The 22,256-nt window shown below is 34.2% G+C and overlaps 1 protein-coding gene and 1 long non-coding RNA gene across 3 annotated transcripts in view; one reads left to right on the forward strand and one right to left on the reverse strand.

Annotated features, from left to right (window-relative positions):
• Positions 1-22,256, forward strand: part of LOC140671410 (uncharacterized) — a 296,391-nt gene that overhangs the window by 32,529 nt on the left and 241,606 nt on the right. The window lies entirely within an intron of this gene.
• Positions 20,595-22,256, reverse strand: part of LOC140671411 (uncharacterized) — a 349,127-nt gene continuing 347,465 nt past the window's right edge. Inside the window, exon 4 of the long non-coding RNA XR_012047726.1 lies at positions 20,595-20,619. This is a non-coding gene — a long non-coding RNA (uncharacterized lncRNA). The remainder of the gene's footprint in view (positions 20,620-22,256) is intronic.

Here is a 22,256-nt window from a genome sequence, read left to right on the forward strand (position 1 = left end):
GTGAGCAGGCTTTGCTCTAACGCTCGGCTGACTTATGCGTCTTGGAAATGTCTAGCCTGCCGCTCCATTGTCAGGCCGATGGCGCGCGGCTGTGTGTAATTTTCATTAGTTAATAACGCATGTACACATACACACATGCGCGTATCAATTTACGCTGACGATTCTATTGGGTCGAGCCGGGCCGCGATCCATGAAGTTGGTTTACTAGTCTTTGACTTTTTAAGGAGTGAATAATCGGTGCGTTTCATCAAATGTTATGTGATGAACATTTAGCGATATATCGTAATAAGTGCATTTGTTCTTTATAATTTCATTTTTTTTTTTAATAAAATGAATGAGTGAAAATAATACATAATTTAATTAAATAATTTTATTATTTTTATTTCATTTTTTTTTATTATTTTAACAATGAGATAAAAGTTATGTGTGTGTGCGTGAGTGTGTATGTATCCATGATTCTCATCAATTTTATAGATCATAGTAGTTTTTCATATTTTTACATAGATAGATAGATAGATAGATAGATAGATATTATATGAATTTATGCTTAGTTTATTCGAGATTGAACTAAGCTAATTTGTTAAATCTAAGATTTATTAGTATAATAATTATCTATTCATATATTTTCTCTTTATCACTGGATATTTTTGATAGATATCTATCGGAAATTAATTACAATTAGAAGGGAAAAATAAATCGTTATCTATTTTATTTGTCTTATATAATTTCATCTAATCACAAATTTATCGAAGTTTTCTTGCCACCAGAGATGATATTTCACATGCCTTCGCGCAAGACTATATTGTTTGCGTCGCGTGATAAAATCACAAGATACCGTTTATATCGTCGCGATGATTAATTACGAAACAGATTTAACGTTGCAACTGACGCCGCGCATGCATCCTGGTTACGTACCATGTTTTTAATTGTGAAGTTAGAAGTGTGATATAAAAGATTATTTATTATTTACTTTGTTTATTAGTTGGCTGTTCTTTATTGCATTAGATATCATGGTTCTACATATATTAGATTTACGAACACTCACGTAGACAAAATAGTTAATGCGAGTAATCTGTTAATTAATGATAACGGGACATGTGATAAATATTGAAATTTATTTGTTTCTACGATAACAGGAACGTGACGGATTATCTATCTATTAGCCATAACGCTGTAGAAATTTCTTTTCTAATTTTTTAGCTCGGATTTTTAATTAATTTTTAAAATCGTTATTTCTTATAACATTCTTTAATGTTTATTATTAATTAAATGTGAAGCGAAATAATCTTAAAAATCAATATCGAGAAAAATGCGTAAAGTTTAAAATTTTTATTATTAAATTGGTTTTTTTTATTATAAAGAATATACACCTTCCATATGTACCTATTCAAATCATATTAACTTATAGAAACTTGTTTGCACATTTGCGATTTCTGACGAAAGCTATTTTAATGGAAATTACAAAACTGCGCAAAGGAGTCGATTCGTTAACCACGAGCTTTTTTTCGATATGTGCAGCAAAATATAAACTGCACACATTGCTTGTTTTTACTTATTTTATGATGTCGTTGAGTCTTCGTTCATTTCTTGTTTTCTGTAGCTATTTATGATCGCGCATGCAAATGATTAATGTGGAAATTGTATAATGAATAAATCGTATATCCATAAAAATGGCATTCCTGTTACTGACGTTTTTTTTTTATAATTTATCGTAATCAAACATCAATTGCAGGAAAATAAAAAGAATTATGTCATTCTATGGAAACTATGTTGAGAATTGAATCAATTTGTTTTCGTAATGTTTTGCCGATTCGTTTCTTCCCTATCTCATTGACATTATACTTTTTTTTTTTTTTTTTTAATTTCCATTATATGTTATTTTCAGTGATTATTGATGAAAATTTCGAGAAAGGAATTAAATAAAATTACATTATTAACTCATCATGCTTTCGGTGAATTTGTGAAGATTTCGTAATCGCGAATAAATTATTCCACTTACATTTTCTGTTGGTATACAATCTTAAAATTGCAAAATGTCTTTTACAAACTTCAATACTTACTTAATAAATTTTATAAAATGAAATTATCATATTATATTTAATTCGATCAATTGATTATTTTGATTCAATTCGAACACTTAATTTATACTTTACTTATTTTTCTATTCTAACTAATAATTTTACATATCGATAGATTTACATTAAACATTATAGACATAGAGATAATTAACATTTATTTATATCGAAAAAGATATATCGCATTGGATGTCACCTTAGTCGACGAAAATTGAATAACGCGTCAAAGAGTTAGAACTACACACAATTTCGTTCGGTTGGAGCAGCGATCGCAATAGAACGATAGATTACGGACACATCAGGGAGTGTGCACGGTCTGGTGGACCGAGATATAGGTGGGCGTTCTGCCGGATATGGTTCGCCGGAAGTAGGGGGACCCTCGCCACCGACACGCTCCACGCTTCTCGGCTCCATCGTGGACGTCATTCACGATATGATTCGTAGTTACGTCGAATTGTTTCACGGTCGTATCGAAACTCAGCATCTCCGGAAAATTACTGTCACCTTGCCGGTTTTTACTTGTTACAAGAGTCAGTCTTTGATTGTTTTATATTCCCGTATGTTATTTTCGATAGTATCGATATATTATTGTTACATTTTCTCAGTAGACGGAAATAATTTAGCAACAGTGCATAATAAAATAATATAACAAAAGGGTATATTTGAAAATATAAACTTATTTTTGAGGAAAAATCCACACGTTATTGAATTTTAAAATGTTTTAAATTTACATTGCGCCATCCCTTGTAAAAGATCGATTAGAGAGTGCTGTCTTAAAATCGCATTTACTTAAAAGCTATCAATTGAAATTTCTCCCGTATTTTATGTATTTTTAATTCTCGAAAAATTATACAAAGAGATAGGAGACAGTAACAAATGAGATAATATAACGTAGTCATGTCAAACATAACCCAGTTACGAGCGCGGTAAGCAAGGCCGTGTCTCTTTGCATACAACCAGTGATTAAGATTCATTTATTTGGATCAAGAGGAGAGAGGTCGGTTAGCCGAAACGCCTACGAGTCGAAATGATTTATTCGCTGCCCGCGTTTCTTAATGTCTTCAAGCTTCGGCGTCAAGAGACTTTCTTAAACGACATCATATGCGCTCTTAAGCCAAAAGTATCCGTTTCGATCGCTTCCTGATGAAGATTTATTAGAACTTTCCTTTCCATTGTGCCTCTTTCTTTCTTTCGTATAGTCGGAAATCTGAAATCTTTGAAATGTGTTTTGAAAAAAATCTCAAGACACACTTGCAGTCTAGCATAATGAGTTTTCTTAAAAGATAAGCTGTCAATTGATTCAGTTGACGGAGTATTTTGCGTCTCTGGCCGCGTTTAAAGCTGCACGCGCGTGTCATACGTGGCCTATGCACGCTCGCAAGCCGACACATAATACATATATGTACATACATGCACACGACGATCACGCAGCGCGTGCATAAACTGCGCAGTGTGCAACGACTGCAGACACGCCCTTCTCCCGTCCGATGGATGCATGATATGTTGCGTGGTTCGCCTACGTACCGGGTGTCGCCAATTCCTCGGACGGTCCTTGTCCGCGTGATATCGGAATACCGATAACAGGTCATTCACCGCATACGATAATTTGATAGAAAGAGCTTTATGTTATACATTAAGTGAACATATTAATTTTTCGAGTTGGTGACATAACGAAACTTTTAGCGTTGTATCGTGTTCTCGAATTTCATAAGATATGAAACGACCTACTGTACCTATCGTAAAGATTTGTCGTAAATTATGCCTCTCTTTCTAAATTTTAAAAATATTCCACAACATTCACATCATAAATAATTATTTAAATATATCGCTTATAAATATTTTTACACGTATGTCAAGTTTAGAGATCTTTCTAATTACTATGCAAATTGCGTAGGTTACATAACTGTTATGCGTGTATTTTCCGTTATTTCTAAAAATAAATTATCGCACAGAGAATTTAATCGGTAAATATATATGACAGTGCTGAGACTTTTGATAAAGCCACGTTCGTTCGATAAATCTAGCGAAATCGTAAATCATGTCGAGCCTTGAAGATATCGTGAACTTTGTTTTGCAATGGGCAATTGCGATGATAAAGTTTGTACTGCGTTGCGTCGCGCCACGATCAATTTTGGTAACGTATACAATAACGAAATGCACGCGCTTACGTGATATCGCGGTGCCTGTGGAAGAGGGGGCGTATGTCTAGCATAGCATTATCGTCTTGAGGTCAACGCAATCGTCGATAAGCAACTGGAATCACGCTGCCATTGTCACTGCACTCTGAGAGACCTTAAAGCTGGCCTTAAAGACGATGCGTTTTAATTCGATGAATATTCTATATACAAATCTAAATAATAAGTGTTGCACTTTATTTTCTTCGTAAATTTACGAATTGAATTAAACAAATAAATTATATTAATTAAATTATACAAATTAAATAAATAGAAAATAAATAAAATAAAAGCAAAGTAAAAATAAACAAATTGTTGACAAATGAATAAATTACTTATTGTTAGTGTTGCATTATCAATTCTGAAAGGAAATTCAAAAACTAGCGAATTTGATCGTGTTATCGCTTTTGCGTGCTACGTTCCGGTTGCTCTGGCACGGTTAACATTTGAGAAGCAAGTTCATCATTTTAAAGGCTTATCGTTTTACATGAACATAAAGTAGCGTGATTATATAACTTTTTCGTTTGCTGTTTATTTATGCATTGTTTAAGCATCAACGTAGCTTCTTCAAGAAAACTTAACGCTAAACATTGTGTCTCCACACTTTATGCATATATATATATATATTATTTTCATCGACAGGCAAAAACGTCACGTGTACGCCTGGCGTGTGATAGCCTTCACCTCGTTTTAACGGACAGTTTCCGTAACAGTAGTAACTACTGTCAATTTTGATGAATTTAAACGTCGATTAAAATCTAGCTGTTATAATATCGTGAGATATTTTAAAGTTTTCTTTTTTATCATGACAGGAATAATTTTAAAGTATTTAAAAGAACATCTAAGATACAATATTACTTTTGAATTATGTTGTAAATGGTTAGTTTTTATATAGGAAACTTGATAAAATGCTTTTATAATTATTTACTGAACTACCGAAAAAATGCCAATATCTTTTTTATACTTACTTTTTATATTTATATTTGTTACGTTGTGCGAATTCTGTATTTCCCATGCAATTATTTCGTGTCATTTACGAATACAGAATCAAAACTTTATTTCGAGTAAATGCTTTTCACACACAGAGAATAAGCGAGCTGAAATATTACAATATAAATTGCGGTTACATACGATTGCGGTTTCCTATCGGTTCTTGTTTGTTGCATTCAAAATTTATCCAAAATGCTCAATATTTTTAAACCAATGATATTTTTTTGAATTTTGTTGATTATACACTAATTAATGATTATTTTAATAAAAATAATTCTAAATTATTTTCTTGCAATTTTTAAATTCTATTGAAACGTAATTTAACGAGGTTCAAATAAAAAAAGATTGTTTATTGTTATAAAAAATTATTTATTATATGAAACTCCTATTTTGAGTTTGTAAAGGAATGATTTTATTAACTTTTTCAGTTGTCTCATAAATAGATAAAAGCGTATGTAAAAAGCGTATGACAGAATCATAGCAATCCTCAGGAATCACGGTATCTGAACATTTCGCATTGTAACAATTCGTAGCGGAAATGAAATTAACAAGACAGCCGCAGTCCTGTCGTATCTCTTTCGAAAAACCTAAAGACCGTTGTTTCTTTCGCAAGGTAACACGTACCCGAAAATTCCACTCTTTACACGCGCAACCGATCGTTCGGATTCAATCTCGATCGCTGTGTGGTTACAGGGGGCGGTCGAATAATTACAGTAATCGCCGACTTGCGCTCTTTCTCACGGGAGAGCAGAAACCCGCGAAGTCAAGCACGGAAAGAGCATCGAAAGAGGCTCGGAAAGAGGAAGAAGGAAGGAAGGAAACGACGTCACAGAGCGTCTTACGCGGAAACCTTTCGTTCCTCCCTTCCTCCGTTCCGTTTCTTCCCTTCCTCCTCAGCCCCCCTTCTCCCATTACCGTCGAATTGACGATTACGCGCGCAGTCGCATAATTACAGCAATTACGGATCGCGGAGTTACAAACTGTCGGAATAAACACAAGCCGGCACTATTAAGCGACCCGCGCGACGACGAACTCGCGGCGGATTCTCTACTCGGTATGCGCGGCGCTTCGGACACGGTAATAGTAAAACGAACGACAGTAGTAGTCGTTTGTGCGACGTTAGGTGGACGAGCACTCTTTGTTCTTCGGCCCGTGGTAACGATTACATCGAGTCGTCCAAGGTCGCGAGCGTATGCCTGCGAGCATAGATACTATTCGGTATCTTTGATGAGAGCCCGCGATATTTCTAACATTGTATTTTTCTTGCTAATGACATTGAATGTGAATTGGTAGAATATTTTATTTCAATTAATTGGTAAAGAATCAAGGAATTTGAAAAAAAAAAAATTATAATGATTAAAAAGTGCTGGAAAGATTTTTTTATTAAAATTTCAAATATTTTTATTATATAATTTCTTATATATATATTTTTTTTTTAATAATGAATATGATGGACAAATTAGGTATATTTCACGAAACTTTCGACATAATCTATGTGTAATCTGCAAAAAAAAACGTGATTATAGCGACGCGCGTTTATTCTGCGAAAGAAAGATTTAAGAGAAGAAAAGAGAAAGAGAGAGAGAGAGAGAGAGAGAGAAGGACCAAGTTGAAGGTGAATGGCGGGCGTGGCGGGTAGCCAAGGTAGGGTGAGTGCATCCTGCTGCAACGATGCCTTGATCGCCGTCTTCCTTTCTTTCAAGCTATTCCAGTTCGAAGGACGTTTCTTGGAGATATCTGAGGTTCCCAGGTGAATATTTCTGCACGCAGAAATGTAAAATCTCATTTTCCAGCCAATTACTTATATTATAATCATTATAACACCAAAAAACGTTTAATATCGATATTAATGTTAATTTAACATATAGCAAAAAAAAAAAAAAAAAATTTTGAAGTTGGAATATATTATACAGAAATATATTATGCAATCAAGTTCGCATAAATCTTTGAAATATCAAAAGTTTTGTTTTGTTTCATTGAGATTTGATGTAAAATATTATCATTTCTCACAGTGCATCTTTATATATGACGCGTGTTTGTCTCGCATAACGAAGCACTTCGCTCACATCGAATCGAACGCGTCTGGATTTAATTCTGCCATTTGTCCACGTTTAACACTCTTCTCTTCTCTCTCTCTCTTTCTCTGGAATGAAGCGTTATTCTACTTTTTGTAAATGGGAGATTTCTCTGCGTCTCTCTCGTTTGCAGCCACATCGAACATCTTCCACTCTCGATTATTTGTCCACGTCTATTTTTCCTTGTTCGTGTCTCGCCGCTCGCTCGCGTCGCTTTCACATACGTAATGCCCTTTCCCACCTGCACCATTGGCTGAGTCATCATGGACTCGTCGTCTCGCGATGTGTGTGACCGATTATATGCCGCATCATTTCTATTTCTAAAATCGAAAAATCAAGGTCAACGCACCGACGCAAACGACGAAACGCTCTCCACGTGTCGCCGTTCTTGCCCCGCCCTTTTGACGCGACTAACGAGCTGAGACTCGCCATGAGCCATCATCTTTTTCTCTATCGTCTGTAACGAGCTGTAACCGGATGAATATGCATATCATTCAGCCTTTATAATTTTCCGACACGTTTGTAATGCGAACAATTAACTCCAGCCAAAGTTACAAATCGTACGAATCATGTTTGCCTTCGTGCTGGAATTTCAACTTTCCCGGCAACTTCCTCGCAGTTCTCTAGAAATGAATTCTAATGATTAATGAGGGGAATATAAATTGCGAATTGTGAAAGTTATGGAAAAATTATCTTTTTCCTATAGAGCGGGAAAGCGTATTATTTTGACAAATAGATTTAAGCCGCATATGTAATATCATTAAGTAATAAGATTAAATTTATGAAAATTTATACTTTTTATTACTGCAGATAATCTATAAAAAATATTTTTTAACCAGGGAAAGGGATTATGATACAGTAATTCAATGATACAGTAAATCTTAACGCGAAAGACAAATTTTATTAAGACACGCAAATATAAATTTTAAATAACTGAACTAGGAGTTTCAGACTATTTTACAATTCGTCACGAAAGCGCGAAACAAATCTCTTTCCCGCTCGCACACTTCGTACCGTTTAACCGGCCGCGTTCTTTTTACCCCTTCCATGTAAGCGATCGAACTCCATTTTTCAGGCCCCCTCGCCTTATAAAGATCTGCGAAACGAGTGTGAGAGGTGGTGCCGTTCTAGACGTTAACGAACCAGTCGGCTGCTTCGTGAAGTTCATGGTCTAAAGGTTCCGCCGGTCCCTTTCGGTCGGTTTGGAAAAATTACTCGTGAGAGATACTAATTTAATAATCTTCATTAACCGGCGTTCAAACGGGGTGGTTGAGGGAGAGTGGAGAATGAGGGAGGGAAGAAGAGAGGAAAGCAGTGGAGGTGAAGGTTGGGACAGGATAAGGGGAGAGGGAAATACGACTGTGGAAGGTTGCAGAGTTATGGCCGAGTCAAGTATCCAAGTGATGGGCAGTTCAGCGGGAGAGCACGCGGAAGAGAGAGGGAAGATCGCGAAAGCGAAGAGAGATGAAAATGGAGTGTAACGCGAAAGAGAGGGAGAGGAAACGAACTGTTTGCTCATTAGACCGGATAATTGCAGGTGGGTCTGGGCTCACCTCGTCTCGAATCACCTCGACCTCACCTTACCTCGAACTTTTACCCGTCGTCCGGCTCATTTCTTACTTCACTGTTCTATACTTTTATCCTGTTTCACCTTGTCAGAGCTCATGCTTTTCCTTCTCTCTCTTTGTCTCTCTCTCTCTCTCTCTTTCTCTCTCTCTCTCTCTGCATATCTTGCATCGCGATGCGGTTGATAAACATATTACTATCTATCAATCAAATCTGCAAGACGTAATACAAAATCTGCCGTATATGGTGGATATATCCTGATGTTTATATCATTTTTCCAGATATATAATTATTATTTAAAAATAATTATAAAAAATGATTACTTAAAAATAATTATTTAAAAAAAGAGTTATATTAGAACTACACAGTATAGTTTAGTATCTACATGAAAGTCATATACATATTTTTATTATTTATTTTAGTAATTAGTGTTACATCAACTTTCCTAAGGAAAGAGAAGATTGTGCGATTGTGCAAGTTAAAACGTACGTGTACTATATGTTCTCTTTACCTTGTCATCTCGTGTGAAAAACTATTACCTCGTATTTAAATCACAGAAAAAGTATTCTGGTCCTCAAGTGGGTCAGCGTCCGCAGTGCGGCTGCACGATCGGAAAGACGACCGCAATGCGCTTCGCGAGACTTTTTCTCACAGTGGTATGGTACGCGAAGTGAATTGCAATTGCACGACAATAGCCCGCGGGATTGCAAACGCGACAATTGCGAGCGAGTAGTTTCCGACTATTGTGGGTGAATATCGACAGTTCCCGATTCGTGTCTGCTGTAACGAGCGATTCTTTCTTAGCGGTTAAATAGAGAGAAGAACGGTAAATAGGAACACGCGATGTGAGCGAGCGACGATAGGTTGTTTCTGTTTGCTTATAAGTAATGCAGCGTATGAGTGAAAAGTTAATTAATTCTAATAAGTTGGCAATAATATATGGACGCAATCTTCCCACTGTGTTGAGACATTCGTTGCTCGTCGTAAAAGCCCCTGACTCTTCGACCCGCGATGAGACTGATATGAAGACGTAATATTTCGATATATAATGTACATGTTACCGTTAAAGTTTAGTCTAGTTAATAATGACGTATTCGCGGCCGTTTATTATAGTAAATACAACAATGTCAAAAACGATGAAACGTAAAATGCAAGACAAAGATTTTACGAGATAATAACTATGTTAATAAAATCGATAAAATAAAGAAATGAAGAAAAAAGTTAAAAAGAAGCTGTACATATACATATGACTTCTTTTTATATCATAATAAATATATAGATATGTTATTAGCCGATTATAATAAATTATATATGTAATCAACATTATATAAATTAGCAGATCATAATAAATTCTAAAAAATTAAAATAATGACGATAGTTCTATAATATGTTATTTAATTTTGTTAATATATTTAATTATTAATATTTTTTATTTATAATATTTATTTCTTATTTAAAAAGAATTTGTATGTATAAATTTTACAAGATTTTAAAAAGAAGTTTAGATTGAGTTTTAGAATTGTAATGTACGATATTATTTTAAACATGCAAAACGACAAATTCAAGTCAATTTAAAAATTAATTGCATTAATAAACTTTAATATAATTTTTTTTTTAATATTAGATAGAACAATAAAATCTAATTAATAGTGGTTCTTACTGTTGTTGGTAAATCTATTTTTACCTAATAATATTATTAATAAGTTACTATATAGACCTTATATGAATCTAATTTCAAAACGTAAGTTTAAAACAAAAATTAAAATAAGAAATGGAATAAATAGTGTAAAAAATATGTATATAAAGAATACATACTTGATAACGATAAAAAAACAATATTTAATATTAAACAGATATCTTTTATATATGATTTTAAATTTTGATTACATTTGCGAATTATTGCATAAAATTTTGGTAAGAAAAAGTAAACATTATTTCGATTAAAGAAATAAGTATTTAGGTTTATGTATTTTTTCTATGCTTTTTAAATACGTTAAGAATTTAATATCTCTCTCCGGATTAAGGATATTTCAGAAAAGCTTATTTTACCATTATCGAACGCGCGCACTTTCCGCGGTGCAAATCTAGACAATTGTAACAGATGATATATGTCGCGCACTATATTTAGATGCTGCGTATATTTACATCACGATGAACACATGTATAAATTGAATTTCGAGCAGTCAATAATAAGTTATCATTATCTGTAGAAACCGTGCGTTAAACGATCTCATCGATATTCGCTACATTGCATCGGCAAAACCGTTTGAATTCCGCACCGCGGAGGCCGCCGGGTCGTAATCGATTACAGCCGCATTGCGGGAATGCACGCAATTGTTGCGCGCCCGTTTACGCATACGTTCCGCATACCCAAGCGCGCACCGCATCATTGCTTAGATCTTTTTTTTTTTTTTCTCTCCACGTCATTCGTTTACTCGTTTAAAACGCAGCTGATGTTTGCTTTTCGATCGATGTGCTTCGTCATGGCGCGTTTTATAACGTCTAATCGTCGATTCGCAACATTAATAGCACGTTCGATGAACCGTGTCTCTTTGTGGTGTAATTAAACTTTCTAGCATACACAATTAATTAATTTTTTATGATCGCGAACTAATTTACGGCCACATAAGAGTATATTTGGTATTTCCCTAATAAAACACTTGGAGAAATGTTAATGTTGTAAATTTGACTATTTTTATGAGGGTTCGCACGATCGGGCAATAAAAAATCCGAAATTTCAGAAGTAACTATTTCTAACAGGCTCTTTCTGGATTAATGTTACCTCATTTCCATTTCTTTAGCATTATGTAAATCGCACATTAACTTTCGGTACGGGTTCGAACATAAAATACCTATGTTAAGTATCTTGAGAGTACTCATTTTTTGCGATAACAAATCAGATTAATTTGTGTAAACAACTTGCTTATCAAGTCTAAAATAATTTTTTACACGAATCGGTTCCTAATCACCGTGCTTGCGCAATCGAAATAAAGCACAAAAGAGCACGGCTCATGGTTGCGACCGCGGAATTTGTTCAGACGAATGTCGAGATGTGTTCAAATCGGATAACAAGACATTTACGACTCTTTCGTGAAGATGGACTAGGAAAGTCCGTCAGTTCATTCATTGATATATTTTCTTGATTTCTTGACAGATTTTCGTCGTGTGAGTCGCCGCAATATAGAAACGCATACGAATTATAATTTGCATATGTTTAAAAATAATAAGATTAATAATAAACTGCAAGCCATCCCCACGACATGTGTAAATTATTTATTTCTGTGAACGTAATGTTGCGTCAAAAATTTATGTTTGCCTATAAAGAGAGAGAATGAATTTAACTTTCGGAATAATGATTATACCGATTAATAACCGGAGCACAAACCAAGAATATATATATATAGATATTAGTGTTTAATTTACATTGGCTATATCAGGCTACCTTCGAAGTAAATTATTTTCCTTGCCATCCCAGAAAACGATACGGCTGTGAATACGCAGTAGGAAGGATACTTACGGTCGCGAAGGTTGTAAAAGATACCGCCCGCATTAACTTGCAGAACCATATTCTCAAGAATAATTAATATTAAAGCGCTATGTCTTGTCGACGAGTGAATCGCGAAACTGTTTCTAACGAGAATGCATAACGTTTTGAATTCTCTATTCTTGTTCTGAGAGCTATTTCGTATCTATAAAAGGTGTAGCTTGTAAATATTGGTTAAAAGGTTCTAATTATATTGTCATGTAAATAAAATTTATGAAAAAATTGGATTGCATAAAGTCGTTTTAATTTTATTAGCAATAATTTTTTTCTTTTCTTTTTGCCAATTTATCTTAAAGGCGGCTAACTTATATAACAAATTGATGTAACAATAACAAAATCTTATAATAAAAAAACCGACTAATGATTGTTCTAAACTTATATCGTTGAGAACTAATTCCCAAGAAGTATTATAACATTTAATTAATTAGGTAAATTCTTTAACAAATTTACAATCAAATTATTTTTAATAAAAATAATGAGAGACGATTATTTTTGATAATTTTAAATTTGTATGCCATTAATAAAAAGTATAAATAATTACTTTTAATTCAGAAATAAGATTGCTTCAAAATTTATTATTATATAATTGTTTCGTTTATCATAAGCGAAGGCTTACATTTCCGGAATACCCGATATAGGTATATATATTCTCGGTGCGTACGCCGGTCACGAAATCCGGAAGCGTTCGAAAATTAATGCGAGGTCCGAAAGAGCAAGCCTACGGAGCGGTGCTCCGGGCTCTTGCCGCAGGTATTAGCATGGGAGATTAATTTATTGGTTTCTGGCGGGAATGCGGGTATCAACAAATGTAACATTACGTACGTAGAAACGTTTCGAAATAGGCCCCGTGGTCCGGTTTGTTCGAGTTATATACACTCCGTCGATTGAATTACGTTATATACGCGAGCGTGCCTAGATTTGCTAGCGTCTGTGCGTATATGGTCGTACTTGAATTCCTAGTTTGCTTTGGTAAAGTAATATACATAGACTCGCGAGTATTTGCGCTACAAACACAACAAATATTTAGGTAAAGTTACCTTATTTTCACTTGAGAAAATAGTTTATATAATAATTATTATAAGATTCTAATTATTTGATAGATTTGATAGTCATTATAATACATGTGCATTTTAATGTATAAGAATGATGTAAGAGAGAATTAAAAGCATTAAAAAAATAAGGAGATAACTTGTCTTCATATTGGAGAAAATGTTGCAAGAGCGAAAGATTTTAATAGACGATCAGCTTAAATGAGACTGGATGATTATACTATAATTATTGGCGCTATAAATTGTCTACATTGAATTGATTTTAATTTATAAATATGAAATCGCCGAACAGAAAGAAATACGTGGTAGACGCCGTTTGTTACTCACGTGAAAAAAATTTACTACCTTGAATGACACAGAAAATTCTTCTTACGCAATTTAAGATTCTTTGCAGCGACATTGAAACAATGAATTTGTAAAAGACAAATTAATTGGGCATGATTTAATCTTTCTATATAATTAAATAATTAGAATGACAATAAATTCTTTCACGTGCGTCTACAGCTCGCGATTTCCTTTGTAATGATGACGTTGATTTTGTAAAAGAGTAATTAGCATTATATGAAGGTAATTTTACATTTTTTTGCATAAGAAAGACTGTTTCCTTAATTATTTTACGATGACCTGAAAGTTGCGGTTTTGTGTACGGTTAAGTTATTTTTATACGAGAAAGAAGAGTCAATACGGTTAAAGGTGTTAATTTAAGACAATTCACTTTTTATCTTGAAATATATCTAGCTTGACATACATATATTTTAAAAATAAGTGAAAGAAAGAGAAAGAATATCAAAGTTTAATTATTAATTTCAACTATTTCAAATTTATTTGTACTACCATAATAAACAAGAAATAAAATCTGCATTCTAACTTCTAAACGCTTTTAAATAATAAATTACAAGTAATGTATTTTACGTGTAATATGTATTCATGTTTTTTTCAAATGTGTAATTTGTGAGAATTTTAAATTATAGTGGTAGTGAGTTATCCAATGTATACAGATTGCTATAATCGCGCCATTGATCGATTAACTGCTGCTGTAAAAAATTCAAGCAACGTTTATATCAATTCTACGAGACGATTAATTTAGCAATCGTTTTAGTGACAGTTCAGCATGTAATAATCTCCGCGAAAACTATAATAAAATCGTTTTTGCCACGCGATATTCCCTTCAGACAATTTTGTACTGTTTGTGCTCGTTCATCCTGAACGTCGCACACGCCGTCAACTTTATTGCATCACGAGTGCATCCACTATGTCTACGCGTGCTTTCCGTTCGATGCGGTTTCTTTTTCCGATTGATTGATCGTCGAGGATGGTCAATCGGTTTTTCTCCGTCATCCTGAATCGTGGCAACCGATGATTGTTTCGCGGAAAAAGTTGTACGGCTTAGTTTCCATAATGATCGTCTCGGTTCAAACACACGATCGGTCGATTAATATCGCGTTTCTTATATCGAGAAATAGAGAAAGAGAGAAAGAAAGCCGTCAAAATGATTTTCCGCGCAGCCTTTTTAATAACTGATGATTTTATATTGTGCGATAGATGTTTCAATTACAAATAATTACATTTGCTGATGTTTCATCAGCAAGTTTATTGTTATTATTGTATTCACATAATCGCATTGTTTTTATTTTTTTTTTTTTTAACATTTTAGAAACAGGTATGTCTTAATACTAATTTAATAAAATTTTAAGTCAGCGGAATAAAAGTAAATCTAGGTTATATTTTCTTAAAAAGGTAGCAATTCTTTACCCAGGAAACAAATTCGTTTCTATATATTACAATATTTGTGAACAGGTGATTTTTGGCAACAGTTGATAGCCACTGTAAAGCCTGGCTTTAGTGTCCAACATTGCATATATGTAACCGCACCCATGCACGACGAAACGTCGCGAGTGGCGTACGCACATAATACAATATAGCGCGTAATCGTGCATGAAATGCATAACGGTGCGGCGCGGCGCGTGACACGACGCAACAGCGTTACGGTTAAGCGCGACATTGCAGTCATAATTAATCGGATATGCTAAAATGACCGCAACTGGTGCCTTACTGTTCTTTGATTTAACTCGTTACGAAAAGTCATGCTATTCGTTTGATCATTGCGTTGCGATGTTTTTGGAGAAGAGGCGAGAGACACACAAACTTATTGATTTTTTTAGTAAATAAAAATAGATGATTCTCAATTTCAGTCTAAATTTATTTAAATCTAGAGAAAAATAATATTTGCAAAATTATTAAAACAACTAACTGAACTTTAATTACAATGAGCAAAGAAATTATTCTATTTTTCGATGAATAAAAATTATATATTATTGTTAATAATTATAATTTCTCATCAAAATGCTCTGCTGGTTATTTGTTACATTCAAGATCTAGTAAAAAAAAAAAAAAATGACAAAAAATATAAGCAAAGGTTTCCATGTAAAAGTACTATAGAGTATTATATGTATAAAGAGTACAATCTTCGATTCGAATATATGCTCGTTGCATTTCACGGTTTAACAAAGTAAAAGTTAGCTGCAATTTCGACCCAGCGAGAGCTTCGCCATGTAACGGCCAATAATAATCAATTTGCATGGGTATATTATATATAAAACCCGCGAGGGACAGTCCCCTTGCACGCGATGCAAATAAAAACCGTCGCGGAAGGAGCTACATCTCTGCCTACGTAAAGTTAACGAGCCTCTTGTATTAATTTTCGCGGACGGTCGACCTACATGCACGAAGATAACGACGACGACAAATGTGCGATGAATGCGCACGTCGGTGGTTCTTTCCGGATTTTACGGATGACAACGATGATCTATTCAAGACACGACGACCTTGAAATGTTTGCCGGCTTAAAATGCTTTTAAAACCGGTATCTAAACATGCCGTTGTAGACGAGACGAACCGTCGGCTTCTATTTGAATAGTTGAGTGTTAGCATTGTCAGAATGTACTCTCCCGGTCCCGTCAAGGCTCGTGATCGTCCTCATGAGAGAGAAATTTCCTCGAGCTTGCGCTCGTTTCACTGCGCTTGGTTAGTTAGCGGTAATTTCCTCCGAGTGCTGTTTAGTCACAGTTTCTCTTTTATTTATGAGATAAATTATTGTTTCTAATTAAATTGTATAAATTATATCGGTTATTCTGGAACATAACATTAATAATAGCCTTGTAAAACTTTAAATATGCAATGTACAGTTTTAAATAGCGTAATCAAAGGTAACAGATGGAAATTATACCTGTCATCGCACTTGTAACACGCAACGGCGCGATGATTATCTTTCTTTGCATACGTACATTAATGATTAAAGAAAGGCATAATAATTTTGGCATTGATTTTATTTTCTGCATATTTGTTACGCTTTCGAAACTTTTGGTGTTCGTTGTGAAATTCGATATCTTGATATTGTGCGATGATCAAGAAATTAGATTAAATTGTGATACAATCAAGTACGTGAAAAATTTGATTGATTTATTTGTTATGAGAAAACGATCGTACAGATTCATACAAGACTGATACATATGCGAAGCGATATTTATCGTGTGGCTGGTAAGACGTGGCAGCTACGGATATTCCGAGTCGCACGTAAATCTTACGACCGGTATCTTTTTTCGTCGAGGAGGATTTAACCCGGTCGATACGTAGCCCGCCCTTCACCCAACAACCGCCAAACTTCCCTCATGTATTATATGGTATAACCTTCGTCATGCTTCAGGGACGAGTATTGTTGAAATTATTTTTGCCGTCCTACTTTATGAAAAATGAAAATATCTACTTGTAACAAGTACAGTAAAAACAGTGCAATTTATAGTATTCTTATGTATCTATTCTACATAGTTTTTAAATTTCTCATAATATCAAAGAAAATATTTAGAGAACCAGCATATACTTAACTTTTAGTTAATATGTCAAGTCAATTTCAAATATATTAAATTATTATTAAAGATGTAATTTTAATTTAAAAATAAGAACTCTCTCTTTCTGAAGTTTAATCAGTGAAAATTTTGTTATTCTCAATATGTAACATACACATTATATATTTATACAATTAAATTCAACTTAATTTTTATAATTAATAAAATATTAATTTTAATTAATATAATTTATTATTAATTAATTTTTTTAATTAATAATTGATTAACATATCGGTAATAAATTAATTAATATATTAATTAATAATAAAATATAAATAGTAAAATTAATCTAAAGAATCCAGGTTGATCGAAGAATTTGCTTTTAAAATATTACTCTTTCATATTTTTGAAAGTCTCAGTAAGAATTTGCAACTTTAATTTCTTAATTAAATTTATTATTTTTGTCGCTGACAAAACATATATTTTATGTGACTGGTAAAAAGATTGAGTAACATCGGTGCAACATTGTCTTAATCTTTCTTGTTTTTCTTGGCTGATCATAAATTAAAGTGCATGTTGCTGGTTTAAAACTTGTACTTGTTTGCGTGCAGAGCAGTGGCGACTTTCGTTGTTTATTCGATGTACATACGTATCTGGTGCGCATTGTCGAGAAAAAAGACGTAAAGAACTCAAAGATTTTATCTTATCTTTGCGCATTCAAGTGTAAATTATAATCTTTTATTTTAAAATTTAGTAATTTTTTAATGTAATAAGTATTAAAATATTCATTAAAATAGGAAACGAAAACAGACATAAAAATTATCACTTATTTTTTTTCTACAAATTCCTTTAAAAACAATGTTTTTAGACTGTCTTAATCTTCTCATTTATTTTGGATGAGCATAAATCAAAACGCTGATTTAAAATTCGCAACACACATTACGATTTTTGTTATTTGTCTGGTGCACGCTAATGAATGTTCATCGTCTGACGGAATGACGGACCAAGGTTACGCCACGTCGCTTACGTCTAAATAAGAGAAATTATTGGTAATTATTATAATCGAATGGCGTAATATACATAGAGAACAAGACTGTTTTAAAGCTTTTTGTTATATATTTTATATTAAGACTGATATCTGTTTTTATTACTTTATCTCTTAATGTCTTATACTGATTTTATACTTATTATTTAAAAAAAGTTGCTTTATTTCAAAGAAACAAGTATGTATAATATATTGTGAAAGTTAAATATATTAAATGAGTTAATTTTTTAATACTGCTTATTGTATAAATTTTATTGATTATAAAAAGAGATGTATTAGTAAAAATATTAAAACGTATTTAGTTAATTGAATAATAATTTTAGGAAATAATGTATATATTGTTACATAAGTTATCATAATTTTGTGATTATTAATCATCTTTTATGGTAGATGATGTAATTTAAATTTAACATGAATTGTGGATTTAAATTAAAAGGTCAGATGTCAAATTCAGTAATTAATTTAATAACTTTATTAAATTATTCTGTGGCAATTATTACTCTTTATATCGAATAATCAATAAATTCATATTTTTATGAGGCTTTAATTAATTAACATGTTGGACTAATCACGCGAAACCCTTTTATCGACATTTCGCGTTTTTTTGGGATATTTGAAATCGCGTTGCAAGTACACGCGCGAATTTTGGGAAGCCGTTTAATCGCGCGGCGTTATCGAGTTATGCGGCGATTGCGATCTACATTCTGAGTTTATTTGGTAGTTTAAGAGCGCGCGCTGTAATTAACGACGACCCGAGGCTTGTCCCCGGGAAATTTTATAGCCACGATCGGTGTAATTGATATAAACCCTCGACGCAAGAGCGCTCGCGGTTAATCCACGATGTGGCAAATGTAGCCGTGGTTATTCTGCTCGCGGTGTGTGTATGTAACGTGAATGGGGGAGGTCTGTAGAAAAAGAAGAAAAAAAAAAAAATAAAAAAAAAGAAGAGAACGAGAGTCACGCTTTTTATCGCGCCGAACGTCAGGTCGATTAATTTTTGTAATCTCGCGCTTTGAAATCTGGGCGCAGCCTTGATTTATTTCGGTCGAGATCGAGTATGCCCGCGGATCGTGTAGCGTTCGCCTTTTCTCTCTCTCTCTCTCTCTCTCTCTCTCTCTCTCTCTCTTCTCCTCCACCCTATCCCGCATCACACGCGGTGCGCATAAATATAAATCGTACATAATTGATTCAAAGACCGATGTGGGCGAATCTCCTCCGATCAGTGGAGAGCCCGTTATTCATACGACACACGCGGTTCGCAGACCGCGTGTCCGACATGTCGACTAGTTGCGCGGGCAATGAAAGTATAAGTACGGGGCTATTTGCGGAGCGATATGTGTGTCAATACGCAGTCCGGTAAGTGGCTAATGAATATGTCGCTTATCAATTTTAGAAATCGACTGTGAATCTGTAGACATCGTAATCTGTGAGGATTGCAAACTGCATATCATGGCTCAGTGCGCTTCGTCAAGATCGATAATCGTGGGAGAGAGGCCGATAAAATTAATCAGTAACATCACGCTCTGATTAACTATTCCCTTTACGACCAAGAATCAGACAACTAATCGTCTCGAAAAGAGAGAAATCCTCATCGCTGGTTTTTTGAATGCATGAGTTATTTCAGCACATGACACAGAAACAGAAAATTACAAACCCTTTAATATATTTTATAATATTTATAATATTATTTTAAAATGTTCTTTTTCTTTCGTACTCCATACATATATTTTATCTATCTTTTCTAAAGAAGTTTATTTTAAAAATAACAAACTGATTTCTTTTTTTTATTGATTATCTTTTATTTGTAGCATCATTATTTCTATCACACGGCATTGGTTAACTTGCAACTTGAGCTATTTAAAATATTTATTTATCTCTCTGATCAGATCAAGAGATGGCTGCCAAGCATTAATACACACTGTGTCCTTTTCCTCTCTCGCTTTTTATCGTCCCTTTCACCCTTCCTTGGGTACTCTTGAAGGTATCGCGCGGGCCGGTCGTGCCGTTTTCTTCATGGCTTTTATCCGGTGAGAAAGGCGAAGAGTCAACTCGGCGGGCTGAGACTATCGCTCACTCCGGCCACGCCGCGGTAGCTGGCAGTTCTGGCAGTAAGTAATTAAGTGCAGGTACTTACGCACGTTTCCGCGGCGTCTGTATGTATGAATAACGCAATCTATGCCAGGTCTTTGTGGGCGTCGATGAAGAAGCGTGTGAATATCCGTCACTTTTACGTCCGCGGCCATGCATGTGAAATGAAAACTGGAATAATGGAGAGATTTAAATATATACCATGATCTACTATTTTAAATGAAAACGGTACCTTTGCAAAAGATCATTTTAGTAAAACTACAGGTATTTATAGATATTTAATTAATCGAGCGGATATAAAATTGAGGCTCGTTTATAGCATCACAAATATATTTAATAGATCACAGACTTAAATAATCTTATTGTATATATAGTTGCGCGAACAGATCGCGAAATGTTTTATATTACACCACATCAACCAGTCATTGACATGACTAATTATAACACGCCAAGAACGAGAATACATAAATTTCCGAAAAGTAACAAATAATTTAAAATAAAAATTCTGAATAGATTGTATTAAAGAAAAACACATTTATCTAAAATAGACATTAGAAAAATAAGTCGTCGATTTTAATTATGCGAGGCTATAGCGATACAGAATGATTATAGGAATTTTAGAAAAGTTTTATTTGATTAAATTGGAGATTTTTCCTTAATAAAGATTTCTTTATTAGTTTACAGAATATATTTGAAAGAGAGATATAATACTTGAAATGTTTGATTAAAGATAACAGTTTTTTAATCGCAAGGGTTTTTTAGTTGCATGCATAAAATTCCTTGATAATTTGACTCGACGAACACGAATCTTGCCTCGGTGCGATCCATCATTTCGTTTTAACACAGTCAGCAAACGTCTTACAATGTCGACAGGCAGATACGCGTGCAATAAACTTTGCAAATGATTCATTTCACACGACTACAAATTGTGTGAAAATCTTGTCTATTCGTTACATTGCGGTTTTAAGTGATGAATATCATGCAGAACAGAATATTTCTCTTTCCAAGAATTTAAAAAAAAATCTATGAAAGGCAATTCGAAATTATTGCAAGTCAATACATGTTATTTGTGCGATTATAAAATTGCTAAATTGTACAAGGATTAATTTATAATAAAAATATTATAATAAAATTTGTAATAAATTTTTTTTTAAATAAAGATATTTAAAAAAAATTTATTATAATATAGATAAAAAACATAGAAAATAGAAAGACAAATTTTGAAGTACAAATCGGTTATCACTAATCACTTTCAATTGTCACAGATGTAACTTTTCAGAAGTGCGCGATGCTTTTCATAATATTACGACTTACAAGTCATATCTCATCGCGGAAACTTCATTGCGAGAGCAGGCGCAGGTAGACGCGCACCTGCCCCGGCAGTTAGCACCGGCGGCCGTGCACACGCCGTCGCTCCGTACAACCGACTCTCTAATTGCGTTCCCGAGTACTCCCGCGGCACGACTTCCCGAAGATGTAGCGTGTTGTTCACGCGTGTTTACCCGAGGCAGGCAGAAGGGACGAGAGGCCGACAATAAGTGTAGCGCGCGTGTGCTGCTCCCGGTCGCTTCCGCGTCGCGCGCGACGACCGTCGCCGTCGCGTCGCGTTGTCTCGCTCTTTTCGATCGTCGCCTAGGCAAATATTTGACTCGTTAAACTCTACCATGATTTGCTACGACACGACAAAAAATTGTGCGGACGCGCGCGTTACCGTTAGCTCTCTCTCTCTCTTTCTCTCTCTCGCGGAGTTTACGATTTATTTTTTAAAATAGGAAAAATGATCAAATGTACGAATGAAGCTATTTTTT

The sequence above is a fragment of the Anoplolepis gracilipes genome, chromosome 11 (genome assembly GCF_047496725.1).
Source record: "Anoplolepis gracilipes chromosome 11, ASM4749672v1, whole genome shotgun sequence".
NCBI lineage: Eukaryota > Metazoa > Arthropoda > Insecta > Hymenoptera > Formicidae > Anoplolepis > Anoplolepis gracilipes.